Genomic DNA, 26,348 nt, shown 5'->3' on the forward strand with positions numbered 1-26,348 from the left:
AATTTCGTTTCAAGAGCTTAATTTTATCTCACTTCTAAACTAATGCTTCTGAACAATCTCCTCAGAGCTTCCTTCTCTACTTTCTACCTTACTTAGCTCTTACATAGATAGTGTGGTAGTGCTTAGTAAAGCTGAGCTGTTCTTCTGTTCTTCACACTTTATTAGAGAGTTCAATTCACTAACAAATGATGTTCTCAAGCCTGAAAGTTTTGTTTTTCAAGGTGTAAGGTTATGATCACCTAAGTAATTACCTACTTTATCAAATCTACAAATGTAACAAATCAAGGAAGAGCCACAACTTTCTTACAAAACTCTGTCCAAAACATGAACCATTGTTTATAATAAGAGAAATTTAGAGCGAGAAGGAAATTGTTAAATTATATAGTTCAAGACCTTTGATGAAAAACTTAGACCAACTGAATTCCTACATTTTCCTCACTGGTAATGAGCATCATCAGGAAAATTACCACTTGTTGATTGCTTACTATGTCAAGAACTACGTTAAACACTTTACATCCCCATTTAATCCTCACACAACCCAAAGACTGTTGTTACCCCCATTCCCCAAAAGAATAAGAGAAAGAAATCTGCCCAAGAAATGCAAATGAGAAAGGATTCAAACCCCAATTTGGCTCCAAGGCCAGTGATCTGTCTATACTAGCTGATTCTTAGTACAGCGTTCTTTCTGATTATTCAAATTTAGTATGACTTAGAGAAGAATTTGCTCATTCAGCCAAGAAACACAGACTGAATATCTACAGTAGGTACTATGCATAGGTGAAGGTTAGATATACAAAATGAAAAAAAAAAAAAAAATATATATATATATATATATATATATATTCCTTGCCTTGTAAGAGCTCACACTGTAATGAAGGGAGACAAGCAACAAAAATCATTATAGTAGAAACTCTCTTAACCAACCTCCAGTCAATCAACTTGCCAAGTTAACTGACATACTATCCATTCCCTTGGTAAATACTGATGTCTACAACATGCTGATCATGAGCACCTCTGCTACCATCAGTTGAGTTTATATTCACAAACCACATTTGTATATTATAAATACATGCTTTAATTAAATGCTACACAAACCAAACCCATAAAATGCAAGTAAAAAAGAAAAATAACTGCTATTTTTATGATTTAATGCCTTAGAAAGACTTTATAAAGGTAAGTCTCCATAAGAAAAACAAACTCTTATTGAAGTAGGTATGGACAATGCAACTGAAAAGACTGGTGGGGGAAAAAAACCATACAAATCTAGGATCCTGTGCTCACATTGCTACATAAATAGCTTGAGTTCTTTCTTTTAAATGCAAACTAGAAATCTAGAGGATGCATTCTGCGTTCAGTATATTCATGAAGGAACAATGAATTCCATTCAAGTATACATACTCAAAGAAAATCCCTTGGTCATGCATGAGACAATCGACAGGAATGTATTTCTGTTCTAAGTTTAAATAAAATGTTTCATGTCTACATGTATTTTTTTTTAACTCTAGCTTTAATGAACTTTTTCAGTGAATTGATCAACTCTCAATCCTTACAGCACTGGAAAACAGGATTTATGTTTAAAGTATATACAAATGATTGAGTCCCTTACCAAGAGGGGATAGTGTGGGAGGGTGTGTGGGGTGGGCATGAAGATGAATCTTGAAGTTATATAAGAGTTTTTGTAGCGCAGACTGTCATTGGGTAAAGCACAAGGGTGAGAACAGTAGTCCAAGCAGGGAGAATGGTATGAACAAAGGCAAGTTAGGGTGCAGAGAACTCCAAGTCGGATCTCACAAACATGATGCAGGAAGTGTAGGCAGATATAGTTTAGTCACATGCAAGTTAAACTTGTCTGCTCTCTATTGGAGCAGAATGGCAGAGGTAAAGCTTCAAAGGTACAATACTGAAGAGTAATAAAATTCTGATGGGAGACTTACATGCCACACAAGAAGGAAGGGTGCTGTGATTACCATTAGCAATGCTCAGCTCCCCAGGTACACGAACTGAGCACACGTGCAAAGCTGAGGTTTTGCTGGGCTGATTCAGTGGAAGGATAAAGGTAGAAGAAGAAATAAAATAGGCTAGTGAGAATAAGCTCATAGTTCCAGATGAGGCAGGAAAGTAAAAATACCAAGAGAAGATTGAAGGGGCTGGGAAAACACGGTAGTATCAAAGAATATCAGATACCAAAAAGGGCTAAGAACCATCATAGTGAAAGGAAGGAAAAGGAAGACCAGAAGACATTGAGACTTTAGAACTTCAGGAGGTCTCAGCAAGTATATAAAGTAACTTACAGATAAAGGTCGCTGGAGCTCAGAGGTTTAGAAAAATATGAAGCTTATATTTGCTGTTTTTCATATGGATGCTGAAGTCACTTAGAATTATCTGGAGAGTTGGTGGGGAGTGGAGAGCTCTTTAAGGAAGCTGGAAGATCAAATGAGCGATTTGTAAATGACAAGGGACAAATGGTAGAAGATGGTGTATAATGCTAAATCCATCAAGAATAATCACTAATAAACTAATACAGGTGATCCTGATGAGCCAAAACACAGCCTTGGATTCCTTCTCAAGATGGTGCAAAAAGGAGCCACTACCAGTAAAAAGGGATATGTGACACTACCAGTGAATATGTGAGAAAAAGACCTAGCTCGCTATATTGGGTAGAGCTGAATTTCATAGGATATAAAATTCCTCAAAAGATTTTCAAAGAAGCCCTAAAGGAGCTGGGATATCTACATGAAGCTGAAGAAGCAGTGACCTAAAATTTGCTCTGGGGAAGTAGGGGCTACCAGTCATCTCCAGACCCTACAATTCGTAGGTTGGAGAAAGGAGCAGCTTCCACTCAGTTTCAGTTTTTGTTTGTTGTTTCTTGTTTCAAAGCCAAATTTCCTCTAAAACTAGTTAGTGGAAGCAGCGACCTGTGAAGATGTTACCACCATGTGAGATGGAAGTGTGGACACTGATTCACGGTATGTATCCACTCACTACCACCACCCTGGAGATTCACAATATACATTGTGATGGGGAATCTATTAACTCAGGGTTTCCTGACCCTTTTGACCATAAAATTCTTTTTCTGGGAACACTTAACTTACTCCACAGAATGTAGTAAAGACAATAACACGTTAAGGATCAAGATAAGTTTGTTTACTAGGGATGTGTGCTCCAGAGATCACAACGGAAAATCTGAGAGGGTAGGAGAACAGTGGGAGAACAGGTTTGGGAAAGGAAAGCACCAAGTACAGGAATTCTGAGTACATAAGAGACAATAAAATGCAGGGGCTTCTACTGAGGCAGTCTTCTCAAACATTTCAGGTATGCTAAAGTATCTCCGGGTTATACACGAAATCCTGGTTAAGGTGCTTCAGTGCACACATAAGAAAGTGACATCTAAGAAGACATTAAAAGGAAGAACAGAAGTTAACTAAGCAAAGGAAGGAGGCAAAGGAATAGAATGTCCAAAAATCTGAGTATAATGGAAGGTCTGGTAATTAAAGAACTCTTACTTGACTGAAATACAGAGGTAGAGGAGGGTTATTGAGGAAGGAGAGCCTGCTAGCTTGAGGGCTCAAAAGGGTTTTGACTGTGGGAGTAAACTATAATTTGCATTCTGGCTTCTGGTTGAGACTGCAGTTCTTGCCTGACTAGATGAACACCTATTAAAAGATGTGGTATATATACACAATGGAATACTATGCAGCCATCAAAAGAAATGAAATCTTGCCATTTGCGACAACGTGGATGGAACTAGAGGGTATCATGCTTAGCAAAATAAGTCAATCGGAGAAAGACAACTATCATATGATCTCCCTGATATGAGGGAGAGGAGATGCAACATGGGGGGGTTAAGGGGTTAGGAGAAGAGTAAATGAAGCAAGATGGGATTGGGAGGGAGATAAACCATAAGTGACTCTTAATCTCACAAAACAAACTGAGGGTTGCTGGGGGTAGGGGGGTTGGGAGAGGGGGGGTGGGGTTATGGACATTGGGTAGGGTATGTGCTATGGTGAGTGTTGTGAAGTGTGTAAACCTGGCGATTCACAGACCTGTACCCCTGGGGAAAAAAATATATGTTTATAAAAAATAAAATTTAAAAAAAAAAAAAAAAGTCTCTTGCAATAATACAGGAAAGACCGAATAATTCCAAACAGAGCCAAAGACTGGAAGTAGGGTAGAAAGGGGGAGGATTCAAAAGGTATTTTGATAGTATACTCATGACAACTGATGGATCTTGGTAGGTGAGGGGTCTGTGGGAGAAAAGATTTAAGGAAGATTCCCTGCTCTTTAGCGTAGGTGGTGGTACATTGAGCAAGAACAGATTTGGGGAGTGAGATGGACTTAATTCAATCACACTGATTTTGAGTTTGAAATACCTGTGCAATACCCATGTGAGGAGAATCTAGCGGACGTTTTGAGATGGATCTGGAACTCAGAAAGAAAGAGAAATCTGGGCCGGACGTATTGATTTAAATCAACATTATATAGATAACAGAGCACACTTGATCACTCAGGGGGAGGATACAGAAGTAGACTAGGAAGACCAAAACGGAGCAGTCAGAAAATTAGTTTTTCTAACGATACAGTGACCCTGACATATATTGAGAGATACTAAGTCAAATGAAAACTGAATTTAATACATAAAAAATACTAATACATTTTGGCATATTTTATAAATTCCAAACAAACCCTTACTTAACAACAAAACTGAACTAAAGTAAAAATATTCCATTCCCAAAGCCCCCCAGTTACTTGAGGTTTACTGAACTATTCAAAATGTTAGTCAAAACATAAAATTTCACTCAATAGCCATAGTTTATCTAATTAACAGCACTGTGCCACTAACAAGATGACAGCACATCAAAGCGCTAATTAATATTTGGTTGAATACTTACAAAATTATCTAAAGACTGGGCTTTGCTGAAGGATATTACATATAATAATATAAACACTTACAGCTTGATTACAAAATTAGGAACTGTATTATATTAAAATGCTATCCATCTCAACTTGAATCATCGTAATATGCCATAATGAAATATCACTGAATAATTATAGTCTCTTTGCTCAAGCAAGAATATTTCAACTCATTAAAAATGAAAATATAATACAATCAACATTTTCATATGTACTTTTCAATATATAATACAATATATAACACTCTGATCTTCTACCAAATATATAGACTAGTAGAGGCAGAAATTAGAATATTAGAACTTCCTACTATGAGATGGCTGAAATTACGGTCAAAGATGAAAATAACTTGGGGTGTCTGAGTGGCTCAGTCAGTTAAACATCTGCCTTCGGCTCAGGTCATAATCCCAGGGTCATGGGATGGAGCCCTGCGTTGGCCCCCCTGCTTAGCGAGGAGCCTGCTTCTCTGTCTCCCTCTACCCCTCCCCACTGCTTGTGCTCTCTCTCGCTGGCTCATAAATGAAATCTTTTTAAAAAAATGGAAATAACCACAACTGCAGTTTAAGCAAAAATTGCAAAAATTTATTTTGCAAATGTAAAACTCCTTAGACCTGTTTCCATTTCCAGACTTAAGGTATCTTAAATTCAGACTAGAGATGAAAACAGAACACAAGTGAACTTTCAATAGAAAAACTAGTTCCAATTCTCATCTCATCCTAAACAATGAACTTCTCATTTCTTATTATAAGTAAAAGTTAGAAATGAGTTTGAGCTCTTTCATGACATAAAATGTAAGTTGTTAATGCATCTATTTTGCTTGAGTCTTACTCCTGCTGGAAAGCTTTTCGATTTTTTTTTTTTTTTTTTAGCTCAGACAATCAAAACCTTTTTTTAACTGCTTCAGCAGAGGCTAAAGATTGGGAAGGTAGAATAATTTTTCTTCCCACCAAGTGAAGGCAGTCTTTCTAAACTAGAGGTTAGCCCTAAGACTAGACAGTGTAAAGCTTATTCTGCTGCTACTAATTATGTTTTCAGAAAAGAGCCCCAGTAAATTCTAATACTGTGTATAATCATTGTTCAGTCTCCTTTTTAGTTAAAAACAATTTTTTTCACTACCATTCTCCACTTTATAAATTTTTAATCTAATGTGTGAGAAACTGATTCTTTGTGTTTACTTAATTTAATTTAATTCTATTTTATTTTATTTTTGGTCAGAGACATTTCCTTTGATGAACCTATAAATCAATGTACATCAAAATCACAGTGAAACTAAAACACTTAAAGAAATATAAATCTCCCCAGAACTTATGATCACTTAAAATGTGCATACCACTGAATATAATATGAATACCTCTAAATATTAAAGCCAATTTTTAACTAATAAAAGTAGGCAATTTCCTCTGCATTTCTCCCCTCCCTGTAACAATTCCACATTATGATAAATTTAGATTTAGACTCTTTCCTAAGAAAACAAACAAAAACATGCAATTACTAGCTAAGGACATAAACTGAACCCAATCCCTTTATGAGAATTTGGCTTGAATTCGTTTAGATAATCACTTACCTAACGGGGTCCTTGGGCAGTGGTCCTCAAATGTCAGAGAGCAAAGAAGGAGCCAGGGTACAAATTCAAATGTGGAATCTAAGGCCCAGGCCAAAGAGATTACCTGATTCTGAAATCCCCCAAACAAATATTTGTAATTAGCATGGCATACTTTTGAGGAAGGATCATGCTAGGAAATTGAGACAAAAGATGGATTGTTTTGATAGGGCTAGTGAGTGACCTGGATTTCAAGGCATTTGACAGCCTGGATGGGGCACAGCAGGGATAGACCCAGTAATTCAATAAATAGCACAGGGAAGCAGCAAAAGGGAGAAAGTTTGGCTCAGTCTCAGCAGCAACTAACTAGAAAGCTCAGCACTCCCTCCTTGCCTTCCCAGTGAAATATATATCCCAAATAAAGTTTAAACAGGATACAATATTATACCCGGACTGGAACTGAAAAATGTTAATTGGTAGCTGGATGCTTGTTACAGCCTCTGCAGCAGGAGGTCCAGTTAGGAAGAGCCTAAAAAGGCATCTCACTCTACTCCATTCTACATTTCCTTCAAAAAAAAAAAAAAAAAAAAAAGACCCTGAGGTAACCCCTCCATTACTGGCTTCCAAGCCCATTGCTAATTCTCTTTCAAGGCAGTTCTCTCTCAATAATAAAATGTTCATGGCCAGAAGTGGAAGGTGAAGCCAAGAGGAGCAATGCATACTACTCTGTGAAGTCAGCAACAGGAGGCGCGGAAATAGAATGAGCCCTCAGAGGATTACAGTCTCACCACTACCACTTTCCCTGCAAAAACTCAAAAAACTATAAACTGTTTCAAATCACACAGAAACACTCCCCCTTGTTATAGACACAGGGCTGAAAAATTAAACAACAGCAAAGGAAGACCTCTTCTGAGTACAGAAAGATTTATCATTCAGAAATCTGGTTGTATCTTTCCAACGGCTCGCTCTCCTACCTCACATGTAGATGAAGAGTCCATCAGCACCTAGAGGTAGTGAGAGTGATGCAGAGGGCTGCAGAGGGCTTGCTCGCTCTGACAAGAGTAAACAATAACATCCCTACCCAAGTCCCTCTGCCGTCAATTTTTAAGAAAATCAAAAACATCAGTAACAGTGTGGGACCAAGACGATGCTCTTCAACCATAAGAAAGATGAACACCGCCATATAGAGGAAGAGAGAAAGCTTGCTTCTGTAGTGGACTTACCCTGGAAACCAGGAGAAAAACTTGGAAATTATCTACTTTACATTCCCAACTAAAAAAGACAAACGGAAAAGAAAAACACAGCCTCTAAAAGCAAGAGATGAGGTGGGAAACAACAGCTGAGAGTAAAAAAGAAACTGGATAAGAAAAAACTGGAAGGGAATTCAAATATATAATAATAGTAAAGATTTAAATTCTATATGAGAGGCAATAGAAGTACAGAAGCTGGAAAAAAATCTAATTAGTATTTTAGCATATACATGTGAGATGCGCTCCAAACACAAAAGAAAAAAGACCAAGATGAAAACAAAGCATATTGATTGATAGGGAGGAAAAAAAATACAAATCCAATTCTACAAATAACTGCCATTTCTGAACTGAAATAATAAGCAAACATACCACTGAAAAATTATTCCTGAGCTGGTGAAAAAAAAAAAAAGGATCAAACGTTATTTACTCTTCTAAATTGAGAGGATTCACTTTGTTTCTGAAAAAAACTATTGGAAAAAACAATGACAACAACAACTATGCCTAGAAGTACCCTAGTAGAATATCTTAATTTAAAAAAGAAAACAAAAAAAACAAACAAAGATACAGGCAGAAAAGAAGAGCTTACCTACAAAGGAACAAAAATTTGGGTAGCCTCTACCATGTCCTTCATAGAACACCAAAAGTCAATAGAGGAATGTCTAAATATCTGAGAATTTCTGATTTACAAGCCTGTGTCTTAGCATCTACAACAAAGTTAGGCACACTATAAACATTAAATAAAAGTTGTAATCAGTAAAAGAAAAATTAAAAATTTTAAGTGAATTTATTTTATATCTCTCTACCTCTCCATAGTACATTTCTTCAACTTTCAAGCTTATTCACCAATTGGTCTTTCCCCAACCAGACAATAGATTTATGTGACATCTCATCTTTCTGATATGAGTATAATTGTTTTTTTTTAAGATTTTATTTATTTGACAGACAGAGATCACAAGTAGGCAGAGAGGCAGGCAGAGAGAGGAGGAAATGGGCTCCCTGCTGAGCAGAGAGCCTGATGCAGGGCTCGATCCCAGGACCCTGGGATCAGGGCCTGAGCTGAAGGCAGAGGCTTAACCCACTGAGCCACCCAGGTGCCCCATGAGTATAATTATTTTTAATATTATCATACTTTTATCTAAAACAAGACTTCTCTGCAAGCACATAAGTGAAGCTGTTCCACCACTTCTGATGATTTAAATTGATCCACCAACTCTCTTGTCATTTTGGGTGTCTTTTTAAGATTTAATTTTTTGAGAGAGACAGCAAGAGCAGGAGGGGCAAATGGAGAGAGAGAGAATCTGAAGTGCACTCTGTGCTGAGCACAGAGCCTGACATGGGGCTCAATCCCAGGACCCCGAGATCAGGACCTGAGCCAAAACCAAGAGTTGGACGCCTTACCAGCTGTGCCACCCAGCACCCCTCTCGTTACTTTTGAATAGTAAATGTGACTTGAAGAGCTAACTCCCATCTCCATGTATGCTAATTAGGCCTGAACCAGGAACTGATCATGTACAAGTCTGGCCAAAGTTATTCAACAAATAAGAAGATACAATTACACCCAAAACCATAAGATACATAGGAATAAACCTAACCAAAGAGGCAAAGAATCTGTACTCAAAAAACTACGAAGTACTCATGAAAGAAATTGAGGAAGACACAAAGAAATGGAAAAATGTTCCATGCTCATGGACTGGAAGAACAAATATTGTGAAAATGTCTGTGCTACCTAAAGCAATCTACATGTTTAATGCAATCCCTATCAAAATATTGAAACAAATAATCCTAAAATTTGTATGGAATCAGTAAAGACCCTGAATAGCCAGAAGAATGTTGAAAAAGAAAGCCAACGTTGGTGGCATCACAATTCCAGACTTTAAGCTCAATTACAAAGATATCATCATCAAGACAGTATGGTACTGGCACAAAGAGACACACAGATCAATGGAACGGAATAGAGAACCCAGAAATAGACCCTCAACTCTATGGTCAACTAATCTTCAACAAAGCAGGAAAGAATGTCCAATGGAAAAAAGACAGTCTCTTCAACAAATGGTGTTGGGAAAATTGGACAGTGACATGCAGAAGAATGAAACCGGACCATTTCCTTACACCACACACAAAAATAGACTAAAAATGGATGAAAGACCTCAATGTGAGACAGGAATCCATCAAAACCCTTGAGGAGAACACAGGTAGCAACCTCTTTGACCTCAGCCACAGCAACTTCTTCCTAGAAACAGCGCCAAAGGCAAGGGAAGCAAGGGCAAAAATGAACTGTTGGGACTTCATCAAGATCAAAAGCTTTTGCACAGCAAAGAAAACAGTCAACAAAGCCAAAAGACAACTGACAGAATGGGAGAAAATATTCGCAAATGACATATCAGATAAAGGGCTAGCATCCAAAATCTATACAGAACTTATCAAACTCAACACCCCAAAATCAGATAATCACGTCAAAAAATGAGCAGAAGACACGAACAGACATTTCTGCAAAGAAGACATCCACATGGCCAAGAGACACATGAAAAAGCACTCAACATTCATTCACCATCAGGGAAATACAAATCAAAACCACAATGAGAAACCACCTCACACCACCAGTCAGAATGGCTAAAATGAGCACGACAGGAAACAACAGATGTTGGTGAGGATGCGGAGAAAGGGGAACCCTCCTACACTGTTGGTGAGAATGCAAGCTTGTGCAGCCACTCTGGAAAACAGTATGGAGGTTCCTCAAAAAATTGAAAATAGAGCTACCCTAGGACCCAGCAATCACACTACTGGGTATTTACCCTAAAGATACAAACGTAGTGATCCAAAGGGGCACGTGCACCCAAATGTTTATAGCAGCAACGTCCACAGTAGAACCTAGATGTCCATCAACAGATGAATGGATAAAGAAGATGTAGTGTGTCTGTGTGTGTGTGTGTGTGTGTGTGTGTGTGTATATATATATAGTGGTGTGTGTGTGTGTGTGTATGTGTGTGAAAATAAATAAATATATATATATAATAGAATACTATGCAGCCATCAAAAGAAATGAAATCTTGCCATTTGTGACAACGTGGATGGAACTAGAGGGTATTATGCTGAGCGGAATAAGTCAATCAGAGAAAGACAAATATCATATGATCTCCCTGATATGAGGACTTTGAGAGGCAGAGTGGGGGTTTTGGGGGGTAGGGAAAGAAAAAATGAAAAAAGATGGGATCAGGAGGGAGACAAACCATAAGAGACTCTTAATCTTACAACACAAATTGAGGGCTGCTGGGGGGAGGGGAGGCGTGGAGAGGGTGTTTGGGTCATGGACATTGGGGAGGGTAGGTGAAATGGTGAGTGCTGTGAAGTGTGTAAGCCTGACGATTCACAGACCTGTACAACTGGGGCAAATAATACATTATATGTTAATAAAAATAATTAATACAAAATTTCTTTAAAATAAAATACCCCCCAAAAAAGAAGATACAGAAAAAATCAGCACTGTATCAGAAGCTACAGATTCAGTGCTCCTCTGAAAATAGATGATAGTGATGCATTTTTAAAATATACTACCAAGTGCCATTAAAAAAAAATAGTAGTTGGACATTTCTTAATGAAAGAGACATTCCCCTTTTCTTCTTACAAAGTCTTCATTAACAACTAGATTAATGCACTGTCTTATTTCCACAAGCTTTCATTACGTTCACTTGGCACCTACAATATCTTAACCATTTGCTGTGTGTATATATCCTCACAGGAAGGAATGTCAAATTATTTCCTGGGAAAATCAGAGAAGACTCTAAAGGAGGGAGTCTGAAAGAGTTGAATTCAGTTCTTTAAGGACTTACATGTGAGTAAAGGCTTACCAAGAAGAGACAAAGCCATGCCGAAAAGATGGAAGAGCTTCTCAACACAGGGCCTGAAAAGTTTGCTAAGTTTTAAAAATAAAATGGCAATACTTGAGCATAAGGTGGGTAGTAAAGTACAGGCAGATATGGTCCAATGGTTCCCAACATTAGGAGGGATCATTCTCAAAGGGGTTATTTGGAAATGGGTGAGATCGCAGTAGGCTGTCACAACGAGGAGGGGTTATAATTTGCTACTGCAATTTAGTGCTCAGGGTCCAGATACAATGAGCATCCTACAATGTATGAGACGGTCCCACCAAAATGCCAGTTGAGCTCCCTTTAAGAAACACTGGGAAGTAGGTTAAAACTTAACAAAGTCTAGGGCGTCTGGGTGGCTTAGTTGATAAGAGTCTGCCTTCAGCTCATGCCATCATCCCACAGTCCTCGGATTGAGCCCTGCATCCAGCTCCCTGCTCAGTGGAGAGCCTGCTTCTCCCTCTCCCCCTGCTTGAGTTCCCTCTCTGTCTCTCTCTCTGTCAAATAAATAAAATATTAAAACAAAACAAAATGAAACAAAAAAAAAAAACCTTAACAAAGTCTGGAAAACTTAACCATAAGGTTTCTTAGCATAACTTTGATATCTGAAATCCCAGCCTACATTTGACTCAATAAATACTGACGTCCAAGGAAGCTGTGTTTTTCCTGAGAAGTGGTATGCTTCTTTCTTTCCTTTTGCCACCAAGAAGCTGAGAATTTAGCCTATGGAGAAGCCGGCGATTTGGATGAAGGAAAGCTGTTTACTGATAAACCTAAAACTCTTGAAAAATTCCACTTAAAGCAGTGGGCAGTAAGAATCCATTGTAGGTCCTTGAGCTAGGTAAAGACGCTTTTTAAAAGTTTTCTCTGAAGGCTATTAAATGAGAGTGATATGAAATAACCCTAACCTTAAAGCTAACCTTATATTAGTAAGTACTCTTCCTGGATTCTGTAAACCTATGAGATCAGTAACTCAAGGCCTGAGGTACCAGGTTCTTTAGAGATGCCTCTTGGTTTTGCAGTTTTCAGCAACTTCTCCTTTTAGGTAGTTTATTCTCCATTCCCCTACTTTCCAATAGTTTCATACCCAGTCTGCTAAGCCCCTGAAGACATTTGTTTTCAACACATAATCACTAAATAATCTCTACGGCACTTTGTTGTTGTTATGGTTCCAGACTATGTTTATGATTCAAACACTGCCTCCAGGGTCCCAAACACATCAAGATATTAATAATCTAATCAAACCCAGGCTTACACAATCCACTTATGTAAACTTTACCTGACATATTTTTCCTAAGTGTTGCTTATTTTTCTCAGAAATTTATAAGCATTGGGAACTATCAATTTATAATTTGTCATAAAACATTATGGCCAACTTGATTGCTTTGTGATGTAGCAGTGTTTCAGTTAATATTAAATAAAGGGGGAAAGGAAGTGGCGATGGGAGAAGGTAAGGAGAAATCATCTTGTAATAGTCTATCTATATCCAAATGAATCCATTGTAGAACTAGAAACTATTTCCACTAACTTCAATTAAAATACCAGTAACGATTTTTAATCCTTGTAATTACAATGCCTTAATTCGAATTTCTCAATGCTCAACATTTCCTTTTTGATTAAATTTTCATTTTGTACATGTTTCCTTTTGTCCATATTTGACTCTTCAGAAGCAAGAAGTTAAGGATTCTACTTGAGGTCCTCTAATGTGGCTGAGTACTATAAAGGGCCCATGTTTTCCAATTCTAAAAAGTACAAACTTAAGCTTTTGCCACTAAAGAGAAAGGCCCCTGTTAAACTGTAATTATTTTAAGTTATAAACATAATTCTCTCAAAGTGAGCCTGTGGCAAAGATTTATTGAACTCATGATGGAGTAAGCTGAATGGTAAAAATTATAAAAATCTTGGAAATAGGGCAATGAAGCCACAATCTTCAGGAGTGGTTTTTTTTTTTTTCCTCCCAGTCAGAAATAATTTGCATTTCCATTACACACACACAGGAAAAAGAAAGAGCTGGGCCTGGGCCCTAATCAGTACTATGTCAAGCAACAGTACAGTCCCCTAGATAATTAATTCAGCCTCAGGTGGGCCTCTGAGGCAAGGTTACATTCTGAGCTATTCTTTTGCTTTTCCTAGGTGTTTATAAATTTTTGTCATCATAAATGTTTCTATGAATCAGTTAACTACCCCCAATTCATGATATCACATACTATGAGTAGAAAGGTTATTTGGAAGACGAAAAATTGTTGGCTAAAAATATTAACTTAGTCCTCCAGATACTTAATGAATCTGAAACCCCTTCAACTTAAGTGGAACTTGGCCACTGGAATCACGAGCAACTTGATACCCTTTGTTGCAATGTTACACAGACTTGCTATCCCTGCGCTGGTTTAAAACACAGGGCAGTGACTACCCACGTTTGCGTGAGCGCTCAGTAGCGGCCAAGAGTGCCGGTCACGCTGGGCGCGGGCCTTCCTTCCCCCTTCCGCCCACCCCCTACTCTCGCTCCACGACCGCCGGATTCGGCCTACATTTCACTGGCGAGAGCCCCGTTTCCCACTCTTTTGTTAGGGCTGGGCTGTTCGCCGCGTACCCGCACCCGCCCTTCCTCACCATCCCAGGAGTGGGGTGAGGACCGTGCGGGAAGCAGAGCCGGGAAAAGAGGTCAGCAAAGGCTGTGGGAATACTCACCCCGCTCCGCTCGGCCCCTGACCCCGCCGCCCAGCCTAGCGCAGGCGGGGCAACGGGGCGGGGGGCGGGGAGCCGGGGTGAGGTGCCCAACGCTCTGCCAGCTGCCGTCCAGCCAGCAGCCCCAGGGAGGAGAGTGATAGGCTCCCAGGGGCCACGGAGATGACAGCAGAGGAACGGAGGGGACGCGCAAAGAAACCCTCCAGGAGGGAGACCGAAACCTCCCTCACCCACCGCCGCCGCAGCGACCGAATCAGAGCATGCGCACCAGCACCTCCCGCGCACTACGGGGTCAGGCTCTCGCGGGCGGCTGACGTCGCGGGCCTCGCGCGCAGAACCCGGGCCAGGGGGCGTGACCTTCCCGCTGCCCTGGACCAGTGAGCCGAGTCTCCGCCCTTCGTCTCCCCGGCCCGAGGAACTGAACGTGGGCTGTGCGCTCTGAGTGCACAAAGGCGGCCCATTAGGGAGGTGTGGTAGGCAAGCAGAAACCTGGGAGAGGGGGGTGCCAGCAGTTTTAACGGCCGCTGCACCCTTTCTTCCAACAGATAGCCAAATATCTGCAAAATGAATGAGTGAATAACGGAGAAAAGGCTAGAGCAAAAACCTTCCCCGGGGCTGGAGATCCAAATCGGCTAACGCTCGCACACGCACACACAGTAAAACTATTGTAAGCACCACGACAATTAAGCACAAACACGACTACCTCCTTCAAAACGGAAGGACCGAGGTAGAAGTTAGCATTTCGAGAATTACAATAGAACCATCTGTGGCACAAAGCACAAAAAAAAAAAAAAAAAAAAAAAAAGGAAAAAAAATCAAGCAGCAGAATTAAAATGCGGGTGGGGAGACGGTGGGATAAAGAAAAGACCACAGAAAGATGTAGGAGTAACATGGGTGATGGAACTGAAATACTGAAATACAACAGCAGACATCTGAGGGAAAACTAGCATCTGCTCCTTTTATCACAACAGAATTACATTTGTGTGAAAAGAAAAAAGTAAACACAGGCAAAGAAGTGAAAGGAAAACCTGCCTTCAAACATTACAGGGCACGGTTATGATCTGGTACCACAGTTATGTAAGATGTCACCATTGGAGAAAGCTAGGCGATGGGTACACAAGATTTCGTACTATTTTTGCGGTTTCTTGTGAGGCTACGATTATTTCAAAATAAAAAGTTCTTAAAAAGGGACAGAACACTGATAAATGGTGACCTGGGAATGGGGTTGACTAAAGAAGAGCCTAAGGAAATTGGGACCGGGGGCGGGGGGGGGGATGCAACTGTTCTATACTTTCAGGGTCTTAGTGATTACACGGTTGTTTTGTTTGCCAGAACTCATAAAAAGGATAGATTTTACTGCATGTAAAATAAAACTCAATTTAAAAAGAGATACTGCTAGGAGTGCCTTCGTGGCTCAGTTGGTTAAATGTCTGCCTTCAGATCTCAGAGTTCTGGGATTGAGTGTGTCCTGTCCCCCCGCCCCCCACCCGGTACTTGTCATCATTAGGCCCCCTGCTCAGTGGGGGGTCAGTTTCTCCCTCTCCCTGCCATCCTCCTTCCAGCTTGTGTTCTCTTTCTCTATCTCAAATAGATAAATAAAATCTTAAGGAAAAAAAAAAAAGGATACTGCTAGTAAATGAATTTCCTAACATATTTGAGCAACTATGGATATAAATGAACTAGATAGCTACCAATTGAAAGTATTCACTTTGTTTGTTTGTTTGTTTGTTTGTTTGATACAGGGCAGTAAGTTCTGACTGAGAACTTTAGTGGATGGGTGTTTCCTTCAAGTTTAAGCAGTTACTCAAAAAACAGAACTTTCACATACAAAAATAAGAACGTATTGCTTGGCATTGTATTCAGTAATCTAGAAACACTTTCGTGCATCAACAATATCATGTTAACAAAAAAAAAAAAAAAGAAAGGTTTTTGGAGGGTTTGGTTTTTTGGTTTTTTGGTTTTGTTTTGTTTTGTTTTTTGCACTTGAGATGTTTTTAAGTTTTGTAATTCACCTGCCAACACCAAAGAAACAAAACAAAATAAATCAGGTAACTTCCATATACTTCCTTTCATCATATCACTGGTGGAAAGGAATAGTACTGGCCTGTTTATGTTCATGTTATGTTTATGGCCCCTACAACACTACAGAGTGCTTTACGGCAGGGTCTGTCATGATTGCATAGCCAGTCTCTTGCAGAGTTCGTCACTAGTTATAAGTATTTGTTGAATAAAACAATGGGTTAATCACAAAAAGAGAAGGAAACTAAAATTTATTGAGAACCCACTATAAGCCAGAAGCTTAGTTTAGTTTAGTCAACCATACGATAACCACACAAGATACCCATTTTATAGATATGAAAACTAAGACTAATGATCAAATCCCCATTCCTTATTTCATTGGATTTCTCAGTTTCATTTGACATGTTGATCACATCTACGAAGTCTTGCTTCCCTTAGCTTCCATAAAACCGCAGTCTCCTGATTTTCCCTCTAGCTCACTTGACCACTCCTTTACTTACCCTCACAGGAGTCTATTTGTCCATCGCAAATATAATATTAATTCACAATATTCTTTAGGTAGTACAGTCCAGGAATGGGACACAAGTCTAAAATTACATGGCGGGGGGGCCTGGGGGGCTCAGTAGGTTGAGCATTCAACTCTTGGTTTTTGGCTCAGGTCATGATCTCAGGATCCTGGGATGGAGCTCTGGGTCAAGTCTGGCTCCGTGCTGAGCAGAGTCTGCATGAAGATTGTCTGCCTCTCCGTCTACCCCTCCCTCCCATTCACATGCTCCTTCTAAAATAAAAGTAAATAAAAATCTTTATTTTTTTTTTAAGATTTTTATTTCTTTATTCGAGAGACAGAAATAGCAAGTGAGTGGAGCACAAGCAAGGAGAGAGGGAGAGGAAGAGGCAGACTCCCCACTGAGCAGGGAGACCTGCGTGAGGCTTGATCCCAGGACCCCAGGATCACAACCTGAGTTGAAGGCAGATGCCAAACTGACTACGCCAGCCAGGAACCCATACAAAAATCTTTAAAATTGTGTGGTAAATGTCTTATTTTCTCAATCTTGTCAGTTCATATCAATTGTACATTTTCTTCCTGCTCATATCCCACAGGCCACACCAAGATACAAAGAAGGTAGGAAATGCAGTCGTAGCCGAGAGCTCAGTCAAACCTTGACAGAGTGAGATTATTTTAATTATTAAAAGGAAGAAGGGGAGAAAGGATACTGAGAAGGGATAGCTCTCTCTGCTGCAGCTTATAATAGGCAGATCTCTTCTACCACCCTCCAGGAGGTCCTCAGGAAAAGATAAATTATATAAAAGAAAAAGTTATGGAGGCAATCTGATTGGATGGCTGAGATAAGAAACATAAACCTGTATGTACATAGCACTTACCTAAAAAACTGGAGAAAAAAATTTATAGTTGGCAAAACTATAGAAACAGTAAAAAGATCAGTGGTTGCCAGAGTCTGGGGGAAGGAATATAAAAAAGCATACAGCATTTTTAGGACTACAAAACTATCATTTTTGATACTGAAATGGTGGTTATATGACATTATACCTCAGTCAAAATCTAAAATCTACACAACACAAAGAATGAATTCTGATATAAACCATGGACTTAGCAACAATCTATCAATATTGGCTCATCAATTATAACATATGTAACACACTAAGGCAAGATGTTAATAAAAGAGGAAACTGTGAATGGCATACATGGGAATTCTCTATAATCTGCTCAGTTTTTTATAAACAAAAATTTTCTTTCTTTTTTTTTTTTACAATTTTATTTATTTATTTATTTGACAGTGTGTAGGCAGAAAGGAAGGCAGAGAGAGAGGGGGAAGCAGGCTCCCCGCTGAGCAGAGAGCCCCATGCGGGGCTGGATCCCAGGACCCTGGGATCATGACCTGAGCTGAAGGCAGAAGCTTAACCCACTGAGCCACCCAGGCGCCCCCGTAAACAAAAATTTTCTAAGAAATAAAAAAAGTTTATTAATTTTTTTACAACACTGAAAAAAACCAATAGTCCGTATCAAAGAATGGGGTTTTAGGAAATCAATAATCATCACAATAGGGTGATTCAAACTGTCAATCATGCCACTTCTTATTTGTTACTTTTAGTACACCTGCAGTACAGACCTATTTTTTGGTTTTTGTTTTTTATTTTTATCATCAACCTTTTTAAAGGTAATTTACATAAAATAAAATGCTCCCATTTTAAGTCTACAGTTCAGTACATTTTGACAAACAGATACACCCATGTAACCGTTACTACAATCAAAATCTAGAACATGTCTGGGCGCCCGGGTGCCTCAGTCAGTTAAATGTCTGCCTTCGGCTCAGGTCATGATCCCAGGGTCCTGGGATTGAGCTCCACATCGGGCTCCCTGCTCAGTGGAGAGCCTGCTTTTCCTTCTCCCTCTGCTGCTCCCCCTGCTTATGTGCACGTTCTCTCTCTCTCTGTCAAATGAAATCTTTAAAATATATATATATGTATATATATATATATTTATTTATTTATTTATTTATTTATAATATATAAATTTATTTTTTAAATATATATAAATATGAATATATAGATATATATAAAAATCTAGAACATGTCTATCATCTCAAAAAGTGGCCTACTTCCCCTCTGTAGGTAACTACTGCCTCCACCCTCAGACCCTCAGCAACCACTAATTTCCTCTAGATTAGTCACTCTATCTTTGCCAATTCTAGAAAATGATATCGTACAGTACATACAGTACATATGTGCATATGTGTCTGGCTTCTTTTACTCAGCGTGTTTCTGAGGTTCATTGATGCATTTATTAGTAATTAGTTCCTTTTTAGTGCTGCTTAGTACTCAACTGCATGAATATACTGTAGTTTGTATATCCATTCATCTGGGAAGGACAGTTAGGTTGTTTTCAGCTTCTGGCTATTGTAAATGAAGTTGCTGCAAATAATCATTCAGTATTTTTTTGGACACATATTTTCATTTCTCTTGGGTAAATGCCTAGGAGTAGACATATATTTTGGGATCAGTATGGAAATACAAGTTGTGTTCTTTGACTATAATTCTATATTGATCACATTCCTTAGCTGAGGGCCTGTCTTATTTCCTAATTCTAATTTAGAGAAACTTGTTGCTGAGCTTAAGCTACTGTATGTTTCATTTGATTTTTAGTAGTAGGCATATGTACTTAAAGTATATGAAGTTGGGGACATGTGGCATGACACCCATGGATTCAAGTATTTGTATGGAAATAGCAATAGAAAATCATCAATTTTAATGACAATCTATAATTATGTAATTATCTGTGTTTCCCAAGAACAGTTTTAGAAAATTTCTGAAGGTTACTGACAATTTAAAAGCCTTTTTTTAAAAAAAAAGATTGATTTTATTTATTTATTTATTTATTTATTGACAGAGAGAAAGAGAATGAGAGCACAAGCAGGGGGAGCAGCAGAGGGAAAGGGAGAAGCAGGCTCCCCGTTGAGCAGGGAGCCTGATGTGAGGCTCAATCCCAGGACCCTGGTATCATGACCCAAGCCGAAAGCAGACACTTAACCAACTGAGCTACCCAGATGCCCCAAATTGTAAAAGTCTTAATGACAGCAAAGGATAATGTTAACATAGAATCTCAGCAGCCATATGCTGTAGCTAACAACGTATAGCAATAGGATTGGATAGCTGTGCTTGTATTTTGAAGATCTTATCCTTGAGGGTCCAGTTTGTATTATGAAGGGTATAATACATTTCAGGAAATAATCCAATTTGAATCGTCTGAATAAAGGTCAGAATATTTTAGTGGATTTTAATATTTAGTCTGTCTTTGTTTTCTAATATTCTTATTTGGACTTTTTTTTTTTTTTTTCCAAGGCTCTTGAGGACATTTAGGAACCAAAAATTTTGTTTTAAATTCATCAGGTGAATTGAGTTCTAAAAGGATCACTCTGGCAGTGATCTGGTATTACTCAAGTTGCTTGTTTTTTCCCACTGAAATTGGTTGAGAGGGCCCTTTGTTCTTTTATTTTGGGGGGTATACAGAAAAACCTATGTATGTCTATAGCATATCTTTCTGGGTTATCAGATTCTAGCTTTGTTCATTGTCTTTAAGCAATTTTGATGCCCTTTGTAAATTGTAAGTAATTGATAGATATATGTATCTTCTGTCCTGTCTGGTAGGGATTTTAATTGACTCCCCCATTTTCTCCACGGAAAAATCAGTTCTGTGCCATTTTGCCTGGTTTCCTGATCTCACGTGAGTAAAATGAATTCTTTAACATATATTCATTTTTGTATCTGTATGAAGTCATGATTTTATCTTTCTCTAAAAATTATATTGCAACAGAGACCTGGCAATCTGTACCCAAGAACCCCACAGGAATAAATTCTCACTGTAGACTTTCAGTCCCAAGTCTCACTGAAATATTCCGGACCTTCAAAGGGAAAGCAGTCCAGAGTCTTTGGAGGCATAACAGGACAGCTGCCCAGACAAACCAAAATCTTGACCAAGATGGTGTGAGGCCGAAGAAAAAGTAAACAAGAAAGTAAATAAATAGCAAACTATCTTTGGTAAAAGAATGTGCCTCACCTTTGGACTATGTGGGGGGAAAAAATCATACAGGATATTTGCAGCACCTTGTATCCAGAATCCATTAATCTGTAAAGCAACAGGTAGAGAATAAAGAAGTAACTATAGAATCTCAAATTCCTCAGAATTTTTGGCTCAAACTCCCTGTGCCTTCTAGACCACAGTTTAGATTCCTTAGAAATATACAGCAAGATTGTTATCCCTGCTAGGCTTTCCACTCATCACCCAGCAAAGAAAATACCAGGAGGGTAACGAGAGAAGATCAGTGTACATGCATAGGGTCTGCCTTTTTGCTCATAAGGACTTGAATGTCCTGGTTCAATAATGACCTATTTCCTTAATGTTCTATGGCTATGTTTACTGATCAGGAGTTAATTCTGATTGTGGGATTCAACTGCATATTGATATATCGGTGTGTTATAATGATGTTTTGCATTAAGACAAGTTCAGCCTGGAGCCCAGGAAGACTTTGTGCAATTTTACTTCACGAAGCTGCCCTAGATCCAGACCAAATCAGAAGTTGCTCTCAAGGCAATGACTCTCTTTTGCCTGCCTCTTAAAATAAATAGTAATAATGTGCATTTGCTCTGCCCCTTAGTCTGCATTATCTCAGAGAGATGGAAGGCACACTGTGGAAATGGTACCGTTTTGGCAGCAAGAAGTCATAGAGCAAGCTTTACTTCTGTCATTTGCTTGATGTGTGGATTTCAAGCAGTCGCTTACCCTCTCTGAACCTCAGAATCTATTTATCTATATAATAATGCAGAGTGTGGAAAAAACAAAAAGATACACATTTTCAAATTTATGAGATTGAAACATAAGGGTAATAGAATAATTCAATCATTAATATAATCAATAATCTGTGTTTTCTAACATAGAAAGATGACCAGATACAAAATAATATGTTAAAGTATGACTTCATTTCTGATCCTATAGAAAAATAATAAAAGGTTACAACTAAAAATTAACAATGCCTATCCCTCCATAAGGGGACTATGAATGGCTTTTCTTCTTCGTACTTTTTTGTTATTTCAAATTTAGAAGAAATAATGTATCATCAATGTGTTATTTTTCATAATAAACGTAAAGAATGATAAAAAAATTAAAACTGATGTCTGCAATTTTTGGGTGGGAACAAATGACTTACAATCATTTGTAAATAATAATTACATTTACATTCATTTATAATCATTTGTAAATGATAATACATAAAACATAATAAAGTTACAGTGTAACTTTATTGAATATATATTTGACACAAAGAAAAGAATGTTATCTGGATGAAATTATATCCTGTTGTTCTGTAAAGGGAGTAAACATGGAGGCAAAGAGGTCAACTTCAAAGGGAGAAAAGCCAAAATGTGATGGCCAGCAGAGGATGATATTGGGACATTCCAAATGTACAATTTCCTACCCTCTGCAACCCAGTTATTGGCCATGGAGAATGTTCCTTCATCATTCAATCTTCTGCAAATTAAGGGGCTAATAGTATAAATATATAGGCAGAGATAGTAGAAGAACATAAACAGGCATCCTTATTCTATATATACTCAAGACATGTTAAGAGGCATATTATGGAACATGAATAATGACAAGAAAGAGGACAAATGTCAAATGTTAAATGAAACAGGCCACAGCTGAGTAGAGCTGCTACATCTTTGATGTAATGTTTGACTGCTCAGTATTATGATGATTTTAATTATTTATACCGTTTGGTGTGTTTGTTAAAGAGGAGGTGAAGTTTATTGTCATACAGACTTGTCTTTGATATTGGTTCTTTTTTTTCTTTAAGATTTTATTTTTAAGTAATCTCTACACCCAAAGGGGCTCAAACTTACAGCCCCAAGATCAAGAGTCACACCCTCCACTGACTGAGCCAGCCAGGTGCCCCTGATATTGGTTCTTAATACACACAACATACATCCTACTTGTAATAGTCAAATGTTTGGTCTCGTCAGAAATGCTATTTCACTTAGCTGAATTGGCCTCATGAGGATGGGCTTGGAGGGTGATGTAAGAGTCACTGGGTGAAACACAGAGCTTTAAAAGACCAGTAAAGAATTGCAATGCTGGGGTGCCAGGGTGGCTCAGTGAGTTAAAGCCTCTGCCTTCAGTTCAGGTCATGGTCCCAGCATCCTGGGATCGAGCCCCACACCAGACTCTCTGCTTAGTGGGGAGCTTGCTTCCTCCTCTCTCTCTGCCTGCCTCTCTGCCTACTTGTGATCTCTATCTGTCAAATAAATAAATAAAATCTTAAAAAAAAAAAAGAATTGCAATGCCTTCTTAGATGCTTATGAATTCCTTTGGTCTCAATAAAGCTATTTAGTCAGGGGTTACTGACTTGTGTGATACTTGGTTTAGAGATTCCACCAATACAAAGCTGCATATGGCTCTAGCCAGCCTGTGTAATGCTGGAGGACATATGCCTGGAATAAGAACATCAACCCATTCGATATGAAAACACTCTGCATGTGAGCTATACCCACCCTTGCCACATCACTGTATCCTTTTAATAAATGCCTTTGCTAAGCAGTGTACAAGTAGGTGATAGCTTCATCTTTCAGAAATATAACTAAAACAATTGTTTTAGATTGGTATATCCAAAAGGTGATATCTGGTAGGCAGTTCGGTGTATAGATTCAGAGTTCATGAAAGAGGTCAGGCTGAAACTATGTATAGTGGATTTACATCCCATGCCTACTTAACTCGATTCTATGTGCTTGCCAAAAAAACAAAACCAACCAACCAAACAAACAAACAAAACAAAATTAAAAAAAAAAAAAGCCAAAAAAAACCCCACACACTTTTCTTATAACATGGACTCTAAATGCAAGCCAACAACTTCATCTGGTGTTCAACTTAAGAAACAACCTTCTGTTCCAAAAGCAGAGGAAAACCGGCTGTGTACGATTTCTTGACTGATAGTATATACACTCAGAATCATGTACACAGGATTTTAGAGGAGATTTTTCAAATGCATTTTAACTCTATTTTTGCCTTTCACACTGACTTTAGATCCTAACCCCTTTGGAAAAAGTCACTCCCCTGTGTTTGGGTGTCATTGATATTCAGGTGACAGTTCCAGCTTTGATCACAGAGGACACTATTCAAGGGAGACTATACAGAGTAAGAAAAGAGATCTGAAGAGAAAATCCTTGAGAACATCAATATTTTAGAAATAGGCGAGCCCACAAATTTTCTAAAGGAACTAGGAGAGAGGCAGGAAAGAGCAGATAATAAAACACCAAGCAGAGAGTTCCCAAAGAGTGGTTAACAAGATCAAAAATAAAGCAAAGAAACCAAGGAATATAAGTACTCCTTTGGTCACTCCAAATGGTCAAAAGTGATCACTGATTGGATCTGGAAATTAAGAAGACAATGATGAGGTAGCAAGAGCTGTTTTGATATTATGGTGGTGGCCTAAGTCTGTTTCAGATGGATTATAAAGTAGATGGGTCTTTAAAAAAACAAACAAGGGAAGCAAGGAAGTGAACACCTCAAGCATTTCTATGAAGGAAAACAAAGGATAGGGTAGCAAGTAACAGAGAATCTGAGGCAAGGGAGGGCATTTTGGCATTCCACTTTTTAAGTGGGTGTGAGTTGACCTAGTGTATCAGTCAAGCACAAGAACTAAAAGGAAAGAGGAGATAACTGAGGCTCCCCAGCCCCCAAGGAAAAAGGAAGTTGAGTCCCAAGTACTAATTTGCACTACCTGGAAGGAGGACAAAGGAGAAGTATGTTGTGACAGGGGTGAAAATAAATGTCTTTTTATTTAGGAGAGAAGAGTAGGGGAGTAGAATTTGAGGGAAGTTCAATTCTTTTTTTTTTTTTTTTTAAGATTTCATTTATTTATATGACAGAGAGAGATCACAAGTAGGCAGAGAGGCAGCCAGAGAGAGAGAGAGAGAGGAAAGCAGGCTCCCTGCTGAGCAGAGAGCCCGATGCCAAACTCGATCCCAGAACCCTGAGATCATGACCTAAGCCAAAGGCAGTGGCTTAGCCCACTGAGCCACCCAGGCACCTGGGAAGTTCATTTCTGATAGATTCTGCATTCTCTGTGAAATGGGACGTTAGTGGAGCCATTTCTGAAAGTAAGGCTTAAAAACACATGTAAAAATTTGTAATTGTCTTTAAAGGAAATAAGAAAAGCTGAGAAAGAGTTTATAGCATTTGAGGGTTTAAGACCAGATTCCCATATTTTCAGAGGTACTAATTCTGACACTTTGTGTGATTTTTTTTTTTTTCCAGTACCGTTCATCCTGCTCAGGTGAAGGGGTATAAAAAGTAGATGAGTGAAGAAGAACTGAAGGTATAGAGTAAATTAAGGTCACTGGCAGAAGAGTGTAGACATTAGATCCATGGGATCTGATCAGGATGATAAAGAAAGAATGCTAAGAGGGCGTCAACGGAGTTGGAAAAAGCAAGAAATCAAAGGACTGAGATTACCATGATGTCATTAAGAGAGTAGGCTTGTAAAACCAGGAGATGACAGGCAGAATAGGAGGGTATATTTGGAGAAGAGATTGATGCATAAACTTTCACATGTATGGATTAGTGAGTTCCAGGTAAGGACAAGGCCCATGAGGTCAATCCACAGTGGGCTGCTGAAATAGAATGGACATGAAGACATAAGCATTGAATAGACCACGAACTGAGACTATTGTAGTCAATGGGTCATTCATGAAGGCCTTGAGATTTCCGCAAGAGTCGGGTTAGAGAGAAAGATTGTGAGCCTGGTACTGTTACAGGATTTCTTTTCCTTTAGAGCCTGCAGTTCTTGGTCATTTTGCTTCAAAGAATGAAGAGGTAGATCAGACGAAGAGTGGTAGGCAGCAAAGAGAAGTTTATTGAGAGTACAAAGCTCCTGAAGAGGGAGAGGACCGGAGAGGGTTGCTCCCGGAGTTTCTAAGTCTAGGAGTTCTTATGGGCTTCTTGGCAGACTGTTTTAATCTGATTAACCCTCCCTGTGCCTGCCATCCAATCAGGTTTTTGTCATCTATCGTATGGGAAAGGGTGGAGGGTTCCTTCCAGGGTGGTGTAAAATCCTTTTAAGGGTGGTCTCCCGTTAGGGGGGTGGAGGTGTCCCTGCCTGCCTTTCTTCCTACTATCCTTCATTATCCAAAAATCTAGATGAATGTGGAGAATTAAGTAAAAAATGGTGAGGAGGAACATTAGAAATGGTACAGATGGATTGGTATAGAACCAACTCAAGAAAAATTTTGATGGGAAAGTAAAGTGATCTGGATTTGGCACTTTGGAGCTAGGAGAATGCTAGCAATACTTTCAGGCTTTGAGGAAAGGAGCCAGGCTAAAGTAGAGACTTCAAGGAGACCTGTGTCTCAAATAGGTGGGTGTATTAGTCAGGGTTCTCCAGAGAAACAGAACTTATAGGATATATATAGATATGTAGAAAGAGAATCATTATGAGGGACTGACTCACAGGATTATGAAGGCTGAGAAATCCCATGATCTACTGCCTGCCAGCCAGAGGCTCAGGAAGCCAATGGTGT

General features: G+C 38.9%; 1 protein-coding gene across 7 annotated transcripts in view; it reads right to left on the minus strand.

The window, feature by feature from the left end:
• The window catches only part of ATG10 (autophagy related 10), a 306,219-nt gene that overhangs the window by 208,924 nt on the left and 70,947 nt on the right, over positions 1-26,348 (minus strand). For 4 of the 7 annotated variants that reach the window (XM_032847333.1, XM_032847342.1, XM_032847326.1 and 1 more), the window contains exon 1: positions 6,473-7,022. The exons of 1 other annotated variant lie outside the window; for it this stretch is intronic. The gene's annotated coding sequence lies outside the window, so the exon portion shown is untranslated. Of the gene's footprint in view, positions 1-6,472; positions 7,023-14,249; positions 14,338-26,348 lie in introns of those variants that run through there. 2 more of the 7 variants (XM_032847299.1, XM_032847308.1) reach the window with 2 other exon arrangements.

Source organism: Lontra canadensis, unplaced genomic scaffold (assembly GCF_010015895.1).
Source record: "Lontra canadensis isolate GAN:19392208 unplaced genomic scaffold, GSC_riverotter_1.0 scaffold4, whole genome shotgun sequence".
NCBI lineage: Eukaryota > Metazoa > Chordata > Mammalia > Carnivora > Mustelidae > Lontra > Lontra canadensis.